General features: G+C 35.6%; 1 long non-coding RNA gene across 1 annotated transcript in view; it reads right to left on the bottom strand.

Moving 5' to 3' along the window:
• Positions 1-16940, bottom strand: part of LOC116662176 — a 262216-nt gene extending 245276 nt beyond the window's left edge. The window contains exons 1-6 of the long non-coding RNA XR_004318183.1: positions 16729-16940; positions 14574-14714; positions 11662-11831; positions 10232-10344; positions 8203-8260; positions 1760-1813 (exon numbers count right to left, since the gene is read on the bottom strand). This is a non-coding gene — a long non-coding RNA (uncharacterized LOC116662176). The remainder of the gene's footprint in view (positions 1-1759; positions 1814-8202; positions 8261-10231; positions 10345-11661; positions 11832-14573; positions 14715-16728) is intronic.
• Between the last annotated feature and the right edge of the window lie 359 nt (positions 16941-17299).

Genomic DNA, 17299 nt, shown 5'->3' with positions numbered 1-17299 from the left:
TAAATCCATTTAATTAATTGTTTTAATTCCAAAGATAACAAAGTTGCAGAGGAAAGCTTGGTTTAAAGTCTATTCTTAACTGAAGAAAACAAGAGTGTAGAAACTGGAAATGTGGGGTTCTGTTGTCAATAACGAGTTCTTTCTCTTTTGTAATAGAATGTAGTGTTTCACCATTAGTTCCTCCTTCTCATTAGGATTCTAAGACAAACACTTCAGTCTGCTTTACATAAATTGTATGAGAGACAAAAGGTTTATTCCTTAATAGAAAAAAAGTCCTTATAAATCAATAAGTAAGTACATAATAATGTATGTCCCAATAAAAAGAAAGGTAAATAATAGAATGAGGCAGTTCACATAAAAAAGATGCTTACCTTTAATTTATACACACTGCACACTGATTTTTTCCAAATGTTTCTTATTTTTAAATACTAAATTCTCATTTTGAGAAATCTGCCACATTATTCTGTACAACACTGGTCTGTCATTTCATTTTCCTTAGCTACCTAAACCATTTCTCTGAGTCTACTTTGTTATCCAAAGTTAACTCCAGGTTTAACCCTGATTAGCAGATCCTTTCAGATCTAAGTGGAAGGAAAGTGGGATGAAATGGACAGAAATATTACTGGTCCCAGTTACAGACCACCAATTCTTAGCTCTCTTTCCCTCTTGACCTTTCTGGATACATTTTCTAAATCTTCTTTTTGATAACTCTTATTTTCCCAGGCTCTAATTGATATGCTTTTTGATTTTTTTTTTCATTATTTATTCTTACAGGCCCTTCTGCATCTCTCTACATATACAAATGTCTAAGATTTTCTTGCAATTTTCTACAGGGAAACCCAATTAAGATTACCACTGAACACTAATTAATATGGAAGCATTTTCTTGAAAGGTAAAACAGACAAGTTTTTGAGAATTCATAGCAAGGAACGTACTCTCAAAATGGCACTGCAGAAGTGAAAACTGGAAGTTACCTCTTGTATAGATGTTACTTCAACAGGTAACAGGAAAGTTACTCTTAGAATAATAACAAATCTTTTTGAAGAATCTCTTAAATTGCTCTTAAATATCCAGAAGCTAGGTTTTGAAAGCTCAGGAGCTAATAACTAAATTATTTTTTCCTGAAAAAGTAAAGAAAAGATTGATCACAGTAGGTCTGGCAGTCAGGCCAATGTCTAGTTTGAAGAGGAGCTAAGGTAATTTCTTGGTAGATAGCAAGGAGTTAAATGAAGCAATTCTCCTCACTTCTCTTCACAAAGGCATTTACTAGATTTTTTTTTTTATTGAGTTAAGTTCTCTTTTGATGCAGCTCTACTCTGTCATAGTATCAGACCCAGCTTTGACTATTTCCAATTTTTTACCCTCGTGATGACTGACATATTTCATTATTGGCTCATCCCACAGGATTTAACACTCTTAAGAGCGGCCAGCAGACGGAAATATATGGTAATGACAAAAGGCTTTACCAATAGTCAGTTGCTGCAATGTTAGATCCAAGGATGGTTGTCATGTGAACAATAACAGGAAAATACGTTGAACCACATATTGCTTCTCTTTTGCAACAGAATAACCAACATCTAACACAGCTAATCAACCACTACCTGGCGCTTCACCTGCTGACAGTAGTGCAGCTCTGACTAGAGTCAGAATCCTGAAATGGCCGCCTCACACATCAGCAGAGGCAGATGGGCACCATGGTCCTTAGGTGAGTAATACACTTTTGAAGCAGAAGCCACCCTCTCATCAACCCAGTATTTACCTAATTGATCCAGACACTGGCATCTAGTCTGCAACTCTTGGAGACATTGTTTTCCTAAAATGAAACAGAGATAGTTTGACTTTAAGAGACAAGTATGTCTCTCTGAAACTCAGAACCCAGAATCAGTAGTGAATTAAATTCCCTGCTTGGTGGCAAACATTGTTTCATTAAACTCTCAATCTTTCATCCCTTAGTCTTTTTGTTTATTTGTTTTTCCTGTCAGGGTCAGAAAGAAATTAGTGATAGAATTTGCTGGAGACAATTATTAGTAAAAATACACACTTTGTGAAATATGGATTTAAAAGGCATATCTTGAAATAACAAACTTAAAAGTAACAAAAACAGTGCATTCTTTTAGTCTGAAAAGAAATTATTTTTGGAGTTAAGAAATATATTAAATTGAATCTCTGCCAACCCACTCAGATAATAACCCATCTGAAACAACTTTAAAAAATAAAAAAGAATGTTGATGGAGTATGTGGGCTGAGAAGCCTTGAATAGAACACAAAATGTATCCATTTGATGAAGAACAGAAATAACTATTAATTTGAACTTTTTTTTTAAATCAAAAGCCAATTTTTCCACCAAAGTGCATTCTACTTGCAAAGAAGCAGAAATGGACTTCTTTGAAATACTTGATAAATTAAAGAGACAACTCTGATTTCAATCTAGGCATAAAACTTTTTATTATAACTCATGGATATTATGTATTTCTGTACCTCCCAATTTATACTCTTAGAAAGATACTTGTTTGAAATTTGTTCCATGTATACAATCACACACACAAACACACATTAAAATACAGACAAGTCACTTATGTACTTTATAGTACTCAAATTATAAGATAGTGCCTAAGAGACACCATTTGAAAATTGAGTGCAAAACCCTGAATTTTCAAAGAATCAACAATAGTAAGGGATAGGGACTTTCAATCAGTAAAATCTACAGGATCTCACATGGTGCCCCAGCTCTTAGAGCTTTGAAGGTTGTTCTTTTTGCTCTTCCAAGCTGTTTCAATCACAATGATCTGTGTATACAAAATTACCCCCAAATTTAGAGGCTTAAAAAAACAAAAATAATTTATCTCATGATATTTGTGGGTCAAGACTTCGTAAGAAGCTCAACTGTGCAGCTGGCTTAAAGCCCCTCATGAGGTTGCAGTCAGATACCTGTGGCTGGGTCATCTCCCAGCTTTATTGACTCACATGTCATACATTTGATCTGGAGAGACCCAAACAGCTGGGCACTAAAACAGCTGGGGCCTTGGGCATTTTTCTCTATCTCTGTGTATTCTGTCCACATGATTTCTTCAGCATGGCAGCTTCAGGGTGGTAGATTTCTTACATATTATGTCAAAATCCTAAGGTGTTTGTCCCAAGAAAGAGCCAGACAGAATCTTTATCACCTTTTATGACCTTGCCTTCTACTGCATTTATTGATGGAGTCAGTTAAAAATTTCTGCTCAGGTTCAAGGGGAAAGGAACATAGATGGTACTATTTGATGAAGGAGGGTCAATGTCATATTGTAAGAATGTGGAATGGATTATGTACTGATGTGCTGAACTTCTGATAATATGATATGACACATGAAAAGTCTGACTAAGACCCACACTCAGGTTTTTTTCCTGCACAGTAATATTTAGGACAATAATAAGAATAGTTTAAAAATGGCAAGAAAGAAACTACCACTGTCATGGAGGAAAGATTTCCCTCTGTTTGATGAAAAATGGCCTCATGTGACAGCTTTCTACATCTTATTATATCCATCTTAATTACACATTGTGTTTTTTCTTTCTTTCTTTCTTTCTTTTTTGTTTGTTCAACAGATACTGATCTGTCATAAGCAGTATTTAAGGTGGTGAGGATGAAATGGTAGACACAAAGACATAATGTTTGCTGTCACTGAACACACTGTATATGTCCATACCCAGAATTGTGTTTTTTAATAGCTTGTATGTGAGGCAAATCTTCAACATGAGTAGGAGATTTAAATTCTAGATTAGGAATTCATGTAAGAGCTAAGTGCTATATAACTCTGATAAAAAAAAAAACTGAATAGCACCATTTTGAGTTCAAAGGAAGGTAATAAAAGTAGGGAGACCCATTTTCTTTGTGATTTAGAAACTCTCCTGAAATAATCCAAAGAGAAAAAAGGTTTTAGGGCATGACAGCAATACTACAAAAGACACTTAGTTCAATTCTCCAAGAAAACTAATTGGAAAGAACATATTTATTTAATCTGAACATCATCTAAGTGCATTAGTGTATAACCTGTGGGGATTTGTGTGTATGTGTGTAGATCTCCCCATTATCCTAGAACACTTTTTTTAAAGATCAAAACAACATCTAAGATATTGCCAGAAGGAGGTATTCATTGCATGAAGAAAAGTTATAATTATAGACAAATTAAAAATTCAGCTAATTATTGAAAATATTTTCTTAAAAAAAATCTGAGGTCAAAGGCATCCTTTAGGTTTGATATCCTGGTATGACATTTTAGGTATGACAATCTGTACAAAACAAAGTCATAAAATCTCAGTATTTGCAGGGACTTTAAAAATCATCTAGCCCACAAACTTCTCCTGCGTTTTGATTCATTTCACAAACGTCTCACCAAGGTTGTCCAGTTTCTGCTTAAATAACTCCAGTGAAAGGTCAAAGCATGGTTGCCTATGCCCAGAAATGTGGTGCTTATTTCACTTTCAGTGCTTTTGCAAACACAGTCAATTCTCATTATTCGTGGATTCTGTACTTTAAATTTTGCCTACTCTCAAAAATTTATTTGTAACCCCAAATCAATGTTCATAGCGCTTTCACATCGTTACGGATACGCATAAAGTGTCAAAATTTTTTAATTGTAGGATTCCCAGCTGAGAAGCAAGGTGATATCTGCCTACTTGTTTCAAATATCAAACTATAAAAAGGGTCCTTTGGAGGGATCTACTTAGTGCCATATTTTTGGCATTTTTGTGTTTTTGTTGGTAATTTTGTTTAACATAGGCCCCATGCTTGATGCTGAAGTGCTGTCCAGTGTTCCTGAGCACAGGAAGGCTGTGCTATACCTTACAGGAGAAAATACATGTGTTAGGTAAGCTTTGAGTGCATGAGTTATAGTGTTGTTGGTCATGAGTTCAATGTTAATAAACCAGTTTTGTATATTAAATAAGATTATTTTTAAACAGAAACACACATATAACAAAGCTAGTATTGATCAGTTGAGAAAAAGAAAATGAGCAGCAACATGATAGAGAAATATAATAAAAACAAAAATTAAGCCATCCTTGAAATTCATGGTCCTTAACACTTTTCTAGCATTAGGATTCAATGGCAATCCTTCAGAAGTGACTTTGGCAATTGTCTGTTTTCCAAATGTGTGAGCAGGTCTTGATAGGAAGTGAAAAGTTTGTCATGTGTTAAGGTGTTGATGGTAGAAAGGCTGGAGAGTTGCATCAAGGGGAGAATTAAAGCTCTTGGATTAGTCTTTGCTTAGATACTACTCTACCTCTTTGCCAAGAGTCTGTGGAGTGATCAGAAGAAAAACCAAAATACAGTGTAGATATTTACAATGCATTACTATTTCATACCCTCCCCAACATTCCTCAAACTCCTTGTAGTTAAGCAGGGCCATGTAACAGTTCTGGCCAATGATGTTTGAGCAGAAGTGATATAACTCCTTTGGTAGAAGTCTAGAAGCTTACGTCCTCCACACCACTTCCCCTGCTTCTCCCCTGCCAGAGCAAGCCCTAGAATGTTACTGCAGTGATTGTACCAAAATAGGGCAGAACTTTTGTCATCTTGGGTCACTGAACAAGGATCAGACGTCTCCAGCCCAACTTGATGAATAATCATCATAAGGAAGAAATCTTTTGTTTTGTTAGACTATTTGATTTGGGGATTACTTTATTTCATTATTATTACATTTTCAATGTTCCCTTTTATTACTTGTATCCTTTTCTTAATTGTATCCCTTTGTTCCCTTTTATTAATTGTATCCCTTTTATTAATTGTATCCATACACAAGGTGTTCTGGGTCAGAGACAGATTTCTCAGTAAATTTTTCACAGTAAATAATAAATGCATTGGGCCCCACTTGCCCTAGTCCTTACCTTAGAGTGGAACAATAAAAGCCATGCCAGTTGTCCTATGTGAGTGGTCAAATGCTCATACGAGAGATGAGGAAAAATGAGTTATATAAAGAAGGCAGCTGTCCTCCTCCCCTTATGTAGATAAAATCTCTCCAGGAGCCAGATAGCTCCCATATGTCTCAGCTTTTAAAACCCATCTACCTAGATGGCTCTTCTAGTTCTAGAGCTTTATACCTTTTTGACATGCAAAGCCCTACTGAAATAGCCCTCAGTCTTCCAGGTCCCTCAGGACTTAACCTAGAGACCCAGTTCAGGCTCTAACTCACTAGTCTTCTTGGAAGATAAGAGAAGTTTTATCCTTTTAAATCAGAGAAATTAATTAATATTCATGGTATGTGAAGACGCTTTTTATGTTCTAAGAGAAGTGAAAACATTCTTTAATTTTATAGCATATAAATTTCTTTGGCCCAAGAGGCTACAAGAGAAGGAGCATTAAGAAAGCCAGGAAAGTTTTACTTCCCCACATTTATGATGGTTTAGCCTCCCCTGAATAATAAAAGGATTAAGGGCCAGACTAATCTGGCTAAAAAGGCATATATGTAAATGAAAATAGAAAAGATGAACTTGAAAGGGTAGCCTGCATATATGTTTTGTCAGGCCAAGGATTTGGTATTGTATTCATCCAAAAACATGACAATGATTTTGGAGGACTTTTTATCTGAAAGTGTCTATGTATCAATTCAAATATTTCTAACAAGTGTCTGATAGGTTCAAATGTGAAGGGGGCTCAAAGCAGTAGTAAGTATCTAGTGAAGAAAAGGAATTTCCTTGGAATAAATTCTGAAAAAGCCACAGTCTCTGGAAGAGCCTGGGGATTATGACTCCTTGAAGTCTGACACGATCTTAATATGATAAAGTAACTTAACCACATGGATCTGGCTTAGAATGTGCCCTAGGGGGACAAACATCTCCCCAGTCTTGGCTTCTGCTGTCACCTTCACCATACTTTTCTCCAGTGATGACCTCCAGCAACTGTCATTCAAACTGACTCTAAATTGGACTTGGTATCTAAAGGACCAAGAAAAAGTTCCTTTTGTTTTCCTTTAAAAGATAAAGTAAAGCTCTCAAACTGAGGTTGTATTATTACTTCATTAAGTGAAATTAAAAGGAGATCTAAATACCAGCTGTAAAATCTTTTAAAATGTAAATTCTAATCCAGGTTTCTGAGATTCTCTTGAGGAAACAGAGTTTTATGAATGTAAGTAAATCTTTGGTGTATCCTGTGCCAAGGATTTCTCTTTTTGTAAACAGAAAGCCTAGCAGAACACAACAAAAAATAACTTGAACTTTATCCATAGCTTTTGTCTTGTCTTCTTGAATTTAGCTTGTCAACACAGAGCCACAGGGGTCCCTCTTTAAAGCCTTGAGATTAGACTTGTTGGTGAAAAGAATGAAAATAATAAAAATAATGTTTCCTTCCCATGAAATCCATATCCTCAAAAAATTGAGGTAAATAAATAGTGACTGTATTTGTTATATCAATTGTGCATATTATTACAGCATTTCAAATGATGTTTGTTTTTTCCTTACCTGTAATTTAGTTTGACATCTGGGAATGAATATCTTTAGCATGCCTAATTTTCCAGCTCTTAATAGTATATAATTAAAGTATTTGTAGGTATTGTGAATTTAACTGACATATAAACAATATGCTTGTGGATGATAAGCACATACTAATTTCCATATCAAAATCTGAAAGTAAATAAGAAGCTTTCTTCCTTGTAAGTCTTTTGACAGAGCCTCTTTCAATGCCTTAACTTATTTTTACTAATAATTATGTTATCAGGATAGGTTTGGCTCAAAATAAGAGTATCTTAGCCTTGGAAAGATTCAAATGCTAACCGATATACTGAAAACTGAATAGAAGGCAAACTTAAAAAATTCAGAAGAAAAAAAACATAGAAAAATGCATGAAAGTTGTAGGGTGTAGAGGCACAAAAAAGGTAACTTATTTACATAAGAAATACTTATTTTAGAGGGGAAGGAATGAATGATTCTATGGTATCCCTCCACCGCCTTCCCTAACCTATGCTGCGGCATGAGCTGGACCTGAACTTAAAAGTCCGTATGCCACTTAATAGGTACGTGGCCTTGGACACACTTGGGCACTCTCTTAGAAACAGTCTCTTAATATTATGTAAAAAGCATCTTCTCTCTTTCTCTCACCCCTGATCAGATAATTTGCTAGGAAATTCCTGTCAAAAAATCCTATTGGCTCTATTTTCAAAATATATCCATGTTGCTCCAAGTCCCCATCATTATCCTTCAACTGAACATTACAACGTGCTTCTCCTTTACCTCTTGTTTCCAGTCTTGCTCCATTCTTTCTGTTCTCAATGCTGCAGCCACAGTAAACCTTTGAAAAATAAAGTCATATAGTGTCACTCCTCTCCTCTAAAGCTTCCATTGACTCCCCTTCTCATTCAGAGTAAAAGCCATCGTTCTTACAAAGGCTTACAAGACTCTATCCGCTCTGGCTCCCGTGACCTCTTTCTAAGTAGGTTCTCTCACTGCTGTGCTCTGGTCACTTTGAGCTTTCTACTATTTCTTGAACCCAAAAGACAAATTCCTGCCTTAGGAACATGCATACCCCAGCTATCTCAAGTTTTTGCTTAAATATTAACTTCTTAATAAGGTATACATTGAGCATTTTATTTAAAATTACCTCTTACTTCTCTCCACCCTACCCACTAACTCTCTGCTTCAGTTCTATTTTTTACCAATACCCTCCAACTTCTCAGATACTATGTATTTTGCTTATTATGCTTAATGTTTATTATCTCTTTCCCCCTTTAATATGTAAACTTAACAAACACAGGGATTTTACTCTGTTTTGTTCACTGATGTATACCAAGATTCTGGAACGGTGCACTGAACCTGTTAAGTGCTCAATAAATATTTGCTGAATGAATGAATAAGTACCTATGCCCTAGTGTTATTTTGAAGATTAAATTCAATTGTTTAATAGTGCTACTATATTCCTACCTAGATAGGTCTAAACTTTTTTATTTATAAAATGTCTTCAGTCTTCCTCATATTCTCAATTATAAAAGAAATAAACATAAAAAGACCCTGTAATATAAAAGATTACAATGAGCTATATTTTTAGCTTCATTAATATGCTTGTTTGCTTTGAGACCTAAAACCTGGGCCAATGACATTAACAGCTTTATTAGATGCACTTTAGTAAATCCTTTGCACAACCTACTGCTAACAAAATATCCTGAAGAGATTAAGCCTCTGTGGAACTACTAAATGCACCACACATACAATCAGAAACAATGGCCAGCTGTAAGATCAAGTGAGTGAAGGAGGACCAGCAATAGCACTAAGAGATGACAAAATACACTGAGATCTAAATAATGTTTTCATCTCAGTTAACCTTAACAGCATAGTTAACCTGCATGATAGTTGAAAAAAGAAATATTAATACTTCCTTATGCTGTGATAAAACATAAACAAATAATGTGTGAAGATCTCAAAATTCAGTACTTATTTCTCAATAAACATTAGTTGATTTTGAATATTAAAATTAAGTGTACAGTACACTATAATTTGATATCAAAATTCTTCTGTGCTTTTAAATTTTATTTTCTCTGACTTTAACAAGCAAAGCACACTCTCATATTAACTTAATATCTCCGGAAATTTTCCTTCTGAGGTGTATACAGATTATTATGTTTGCACCAATTATTCTCATTCATAACTCAGTCTTCTGTGATTTTGGTTACCTTTCGCAAATCTACCATATCCTAATTGTAATTACAATGTTTTATTAAGCTTCAGACTATAATCTCTCTTCTCTAGGAGACTTTCAATGTACTCATAAGATAAAAAACTCATCAATTTTCCTGTTCCTCTCTTGAGATAATTGCAAGATATATGTGTGTGTGTGCATACATAACATAAACACACACAGAAATCAAAAGGTTAAAAGACTGAAGTACCTGCTTAAATTATCCTCGAAGACAATTCAAAGATTTGTGTAAATATATGTTTCTATATATATATGTTTCTATATATATATTTCTATGACCAAGGACATTAAATAAAAACAAACATGGTTAAAAATTGTTTCTAAATCCACCAACTCTTGCTTCCATTCCTTTTTAATAATCATTTTTGTTTCTCATATGCCACATTTTAACAGCTGGATTTTAGCCTTTTTATGTTCTCTTAACATGCTATTTTAGTTTGTTGCTTGGGAAGATTTCACGCTTGCAAATTGATGATTGATTTGACTACAGGGCACTCAGGTCCCAAGTTCTGTCTTAATGAAGACTCCTTCTAACAATGTGATATTTTGGAGTCTATCATTACTACTTACCAACTATACAAAAGATGTTGTCATAACAACCAGAGCTTAGTGGCTTAGTAGTCCAGATTTTCAGATATAATGTTTATACCTAAATAATATCTTTCTGCATTGCTTTAAACCACCTGTAAAATAAATGAAATGTTTACCTTGAGCATTAATGAGGAATGCTTAAAGAATTTCCTGTAAATAAAAGTATCTGTGTAATTTGCATATGTCTGTGTCTCTTTACACAAATGTATATATGTGTGTTTATCTATAATGTATATGTAAATACATACTCCATATCTGTATGACCCACCCTCTTCCCCACATCTCTGTGACCTCAAATTCTACCCATCCCTCAAGACCCAACCAAACTCCACAACATTGTCTCAGATAAACTAGGCTCCCAGCTCCCCTATGCTGTCACAGCCCTTTTTGAGCCAGCACTTATTCTATCCTAATTTGTATTCAATTTATGTGTGTAAGCAACTATCTTTATCCTGGGTTTCTGCACTCCTGAAAGATGGGAAATACCATCTTACCTCTCTCAGCGTTTTTCTCAAAGACCACTACTTATACCTTAAGACATAGGACTTAAATAGATAAGTGAAATGAATATGTCTTTGTCAAGCAACTCCTTAGACAGAGCACTAGAGTTCTGCTTCGATGGAGTACTGACATTCTATGTATATATGCAAAGGGAACTGCCTTCAACTTTAGAGTTCACCATTCATCTTATTAAATATTAAAATGAGCTCTCAGTAGAGATTGCCTCTTACTCTCACTTGATTAACTGTACTATAAAGTTATTTTATAATGCCAGAGAAAGTCCTAACTATTCACGACATCAAAAGACTTTACCACAGGTCTTACAACGTAGAGGCCTTAAGATTTTAAGACCAGAATTAATTAACTGTAGAGACAAAGGAACCAAAATACTTTTCACAGTGGCTGGTCTCTTGAAGAATTTTGTATTCTCATTTCTTTTTCAGTCCACAATGTAAAGTTCCAGTTTTTGCATTTTGCACATGTACACAGTATAACAGAATTGCTAAAGAATGTAATAAAATGCACAGACACAAGTCCATTATGGAAACAAGACTATTAGGGGCAACAGAAAGCACTATTTTCCTGTATTTCATTATAAAATATCTCTTATAATTAATATTCTACCCTCCCACTTTTCATGTTCTAACCCTAACTGAAACCTCATATTCCCATTCTCAGACTACTTCTTCCTGGTTATTCTTATTTCCCTGTTTCTCTTCTTACTAGGCCATCAGGCAGGTAGTTGCAAATTAATATTACTCTTGTAAACCACATGCTCAGAATTATAAAGGCCTGAGACCCATCAACCTTACACCTGAAGTTGCCACATCAGCCCTCCTCCCAACCCCTACCTCCACCTGACCATGACCTTTCTTTCCTCTTTGCCACACGTATTTATCTAGTCTCACCTTAGGGTAGTTGATTAAGCCAAAGGCTTCTTCATACTTCCTGAAGTCTTACTTAATCTCATATCTTCAACTATGTTCATATTCTTCTCTATACTTGGAATGTTCTTCAGTTTAATTCACTTCCACACACATTAATTGAGTATTCACTGTTTATCAGTCTATGCTAGGTTCTAGGGACACAAAAATGCAAAGATGAAGCAGTTGCCTTTTAAGGATATATCATTCTTTTCATCTTTCTCTGTCAGTTCTATCTTGTCTTTTTCTGTACATGCTACTTAAGATACTTCCAAGAAAAAAACATTCTGATTTACCTCACCTGATGCTGCTCATTCTTTTACTCCATATATTCTCTTATTCTATATTCCATTGTTCTTCAATTTATTATGCCATCTGTAACTTCTTAGGTCAGATTTTCTTTGGGAAATGTTTGAAAATGCTGGAGCTGATAGCAATATTTATATTTCCTAACATAGCATCATTAAATAGGTATATCTACAGCATCTTTATGCTCTGAAACTTTTATATATAGAAATTATATACCCTATGAAGTTCTAGAAGAGACTAACCTATGGTGAAATAATAAGAGCTGTTGCTTCTGGGAGATACGAACAGGGATTGACAGGGAAGGGGGATGAAAGAACTTTCTAGCGTTAAGATATGCATTATATAGGTGTATGTATTGATCTAAACTCATCAAACAGTCATTAAGATTTTGTCCATTTCACTGTATGTAAATTTTACCTTTTTATGTCTTTGTTTTGCACTTATTTCTTAGCTGTTTTATGCCTTGCTTTCAGTTCCTTTATTAAATATCAGGCAAATCCATCTTTCCTTAGGCATCTGGTTATTTCAAAGATTATTGTGTCTTTTTTTCTCACCTTTTTCCTGTTTGGTTAATTCTTGTTTCACACCTGCCAGCCCCAATTCCTCTTCAAAGTTTTTGAATTTTTAAATTCAAGTTGACTTTTTTTCCTTCAATTTGCCAATGTTTAAAACTATTTAATCCAGATTGGATTGTGCTAGGATTTCTACTGCCTCAAGGATGGTGTTTTTTGGGGGCAGACTTTTCATCAGCTGAAATGAAATGCTATGATTCTAAATTTATGATTTCTTCTTATAGTAACTTTGTATGAATGCCAACTATCATAGGCTATTCACCTTGAAATACTATCTTCCTGTACCAGTAACACAATTATATGTAGCCAGAGTGAGAGTCTGAGGAGGCTAACTAGGTTTCTTACTTCAAAGGCATTCTCTTCTTTGGATGTAGTGAAGTAATACCTAAAAAAATTATAATAATGTTGCACTTGTTTTGATGGGAGTGAGCTTGCTGTACTTCTAATTTTGTAGTCTGTTTTTATAGGAAACAATTTCACCCTCTTGCTCCCTTTTCTTCATTTACCAGCAAGCCTTCAAGGATGTATCTCCTTGACACTGTCATTTACTCAAAAGTGGTGTCATTCTGAAACTCCTGCCTTGGGTTCTGCTCATTTTCAAGTCCCTTCCTTTCATTTTCACAGTAGCCAGTGCTCAGTCTACAAGATTGCAAGCTGATTCTCAGTATTTTCCCACTCTAAGTGCAACTGGTTTTTGAGAGTGATTTTATATGTATCCCAACATCCCCAGTCTCCCCACCTCCACCCCTCATTCATACCCTCTCTGACCCCATCCACATTTCAGTATAAGTATCCTCTTAGATATAGGGTCTATGTGTGATTTTGCTCATCTGATTGCCTATTTTTCTACTTACAGGTTACTTAAAATCTGTCCCTTAGTATTTTGGGTTTCTGGACCCAAATCCAATGTGTATGTGTGTGTAGTCTTCCCTATACAAGCACTTCTCAAACACCAGCAGGGTGTTGGAGAATTCAACTCAATTCTGACACTATTTACCCAGAGACAGCATCAGATTCTACAGGTAAACTGCTCTGTTCCATAAGAGTGCCCTCCACTTCAGATGTTAATCGTAAGTTCGGGTTGTTACCTGTGCTTCTGACTGACTGGCTATAAATCAGAGGTTCCTATGAACCTGTCCTTGAGTTTGATTAATTTGCTAGAGCAGCTCACAGAACTCAGGGAACCCATTTATTCACTAGATTACAGATTTATTACAAAGGATATTAAAGGATACCAATCAGCAGCCAGATGAAGAGACACTTGGGGTGAGGTCCTGAACAAAGGAGCTTCAGTCTTCTTGGAGCTTGGGGCCCAGCATGATAGCACATGGATGAGGTCTGGTTCCTCACCCTGGAAACTTTCTGAATCTTGCCCCTTTTGGGGTTTTTATGGAGGCTTTATTACATAGATATGATTCATTAACTCATCAGTCATTGGTGATTAATTCATCCTCTAGCCCCTTCTCACCTCCTCAGAAATCAGGAGTAAAACTAACAGTTCCCACTTTCTATTCAAGGTTGGTTTCCCCTAGCAACTAGTCACCATCCTTAGATGCTTTCCAGAAGTCATATTCATTAACATAAACCCAGTTATGGTAGAAAAGGGCTTGTTATGAATAACAAGACTGCCATTTGACTTCTATGGCTCTGAGGGTTTTTCAGGTACTGAGGACAAGAGACCAGATATTATAACAAAAGATGTTCCTATTGCTTTTATGGCTCAGGAAATTGCAAAGGTTTTGGAAGGTGTGAACCAGGAACTGCTGACAAAGACCAAATATATAAGAGAAATGGCCAAATATATATATATATATATATCTTATAAATCCCAGTGTCACACTTAATTACTTTAAAGACACAGGCTACGAGTGAATTTGCATTCCCTACTCATCAGTAAAGTTCTCCGGAGGCCAGGTGGGTAAATTTAGATTTAGGAGGTATCTTGGTCTGTTTGAGCTGCTGTAACAGAATATCACAGACTGTGCAGCTTATAAACGACAAAGATTTAGTTCTCACAGTTTGGAGGCTGAAGAATTCAAGATCAAGGTGCTGGCAGGTTCAGTGTCTGGTGAGGGCCTGCTTCCCATTTTATAGATATCTGTCTTCTTGCTATGTCTTCAAATGGCAGGAGGTTAAGGAGCTCTCAAGGGTATTGACCTGAAACAAAGAGACTGCCAAATATTTTCCCAGCAAAGATGGGTTTATTCGAGACCAGCAGAGAATTGCAATTCGAGGTCTGTAAACTTGGTGAGCCACAGGCAAGTTCTCTGACAGGGAGAGAGAACTTTTATAGAGAGGAAAAGGACGTTGGGAGGGCTAAGGTAAACAAGGAACCCATGAGTTTTCATTGGCTGAGCCCTTGCCAGGGAAGAGTCTTTCTGCTTCCTGTTGGGCTCAGCTATTGTCACAGGGTATGAGAGCTCTGCCTTCTGGTCTTTCGACCATATTTAATTCAGGTTTTTGTTTATTAATTTGTTACAGAGGTCCTTTTATAAGGCACTAATTCCATGTATGAGGGCTCTAATAACAAACAAATCACTTTCCAAATGCTCTGTCTGCAAATGGGTCACACTGTGGATCAGGATTTAACAAAAATTTTCGGGGGCACACTGTTGATAGCAGGAAGTTCTTTTCTATGATAAATTGGAGATATTTAGAATTTCCTTTCTAAAATCCTGACAATTTTTTCCCAGACAATTCATATTAATTCCAATAATGGCAAACACTGCAAGCCAGTAAACTCATCCTATTTTGTACATTAGAAAGTATTGTTTGTACTGTAACTGACAGCAATGTCCCCCAAAGCTCAACTGTTAGGAAAAGGCAGCATTTCAGAATATCTTGCTCTTTAATTGGTGATAATAATTAAGTTAAACCCAAGTTAAACAGTTTCAATTCTGCTACACAGGGTGTATATAACCCACTTACTCGATTTCTGCTGTTGGGAAAATCTATGCCTTCCTAAACACAGGACCTCTGAGTGGTATAGTAGCAGAGAAGGGAACCTATGACCATTGAAACATCAAAAATGGCCATCTTTAGCTCAAAATGTGAAATACTGGTAATTTCTACTTAATATACACCCTGTCTGAGGAAAGTGTAATTGGTTTTGGTAGTTAGCATGACAGCATGAGCATGAATGGAGATTTTACACTACAGTTTAAAGATAGAACTTCATTGATCAAATCTCTCAGAACATAAAGATGAAGCCTGATAAATTTATCAGTATGTAGATATTTAACTGATCATCTCCTGTTACTAGGCATCAGGAGAGAATTTTCTAGACTGGCTCCTCAAATGCTAGGAAATGCTATTAAACTCGATTGGTATTCATCCTATTTTCATCCACCTAAATGCAGCTGTTGAAAGCCTAATATTACCTGACACTGTACTAAGTTTTGGAATCCAGCAAAAAAAAAAAAAAAAAAAAAAAAATACACAAAGCTTATTCTAAAGAGTATTAAGCCCATTAAAATTTGATTATTCAGTATCAATTATTGTGATATCTGCCTTTTGTCACATCTGGGAAAGCTGGGGTGGGGTGGTGAATTTTAGTTGAAAAATCCAAATTTGAGATGACCTTGTGCAGAAATGCTACATAGAGCTGTACTGTTTTCCAATGTACAATATACAAAGGTGACTGGACAAGGGAACAACTGCATTCTGGCATGAGGCTGTGTCCATCTGGAAGAAGGGACTCATTTTTCTAATTTTCATAAAGCTGTCCAATGGTAAGTGGGATCCATCAAAGTGAAAGATAAGGTGGTAATGCCAATAAGTAGCTATGCAAAACTGCAGCTCTAAAAACCACTTTAAAAGCCAAAATCTATATTACTTCCATCATTCTGGTCCCTATCTACACATGGGAAGTGCTAACAAGAGATCTTCCCTTACAAGTCATGCTTTTGTGTGGTACCCATTTTTGTAATTGTAGAGCCAATTCATTTTAAATTGGAAGAGTCCTCAGAAGATCAAGTTGATAACAAATTCTACAACTGAAGATTCAGAGATGTAGAGAAGTAACCCTTTTCAAGATCATATGGAGTACCCAAGTATTTCAGTGAGGGTAGGCCATTATTTGCAGTAACAAATAATCCTCAAATCCCAGCAGCTTAAAACAATGAGAAAGTTTCTTGCTCACTCTGTACTTTTGACAAAGGGCTGTACTCACTAGTTATTCAGAGACCCAGGCTAATGAAGGCTATATCCCAGCAGCAGGAAGGAGGGAACTTGGTGAATTGCATACTGTCTTCTAAAGCTTCAACGAAGAAGTAACACATCATTTCTGCTCATATTTTCCTTTGTCAAAAAAAAAAAAAGGAGACAGAATTCAATCCTGCCATGCATGTTTAAATGGAAATGGCATATTCTTGAACAACCTTAATGAATACTATACTAGGTAAAGACCCAAATAGCTTGTACCCATATTCAAATACAAGTTCAAGAAATCTCTCCAAAATCAACTATAAATTTTAATTACATATTCACTAAAAAAACTTCACTGTATCACTATAGATATATAGAAAATAGCTATCTTCCTTCTGGTCTACAAAATTTCAACAGCTGTTAGAATAAAGTATCATTTCATATTGGATAAAATTTTTTAAAATCTTTGATGTGGACAGAGTATAAATCATGTAAAAGCTTTCATTATTTACTTTAGAAAAATTATTTTCTATTGAAAAGACACACAAAAAAATGCATTAACACTATTTCTCCTCTTTTCTAAAATCAGCTCATTC

The sequence above is a fragment of the Camelus ferus genome, chromosome 3, assembly GCF_009834535.1.
Source record: "Camelus ferus isolate YT-003-E chromosome 3, BCGSAC_Cfer_1.0, whole genome shotgun sequence".
Taxonomy (NCBI): Eukaryota; Metazoa; Chordata; class Mammalia; order Artiodactyla; family Camelidae; genus Camelus; species Camelus ferus.
This window is presented reverse-complemented; position numbering and strand designations above follow the sequence as displayed.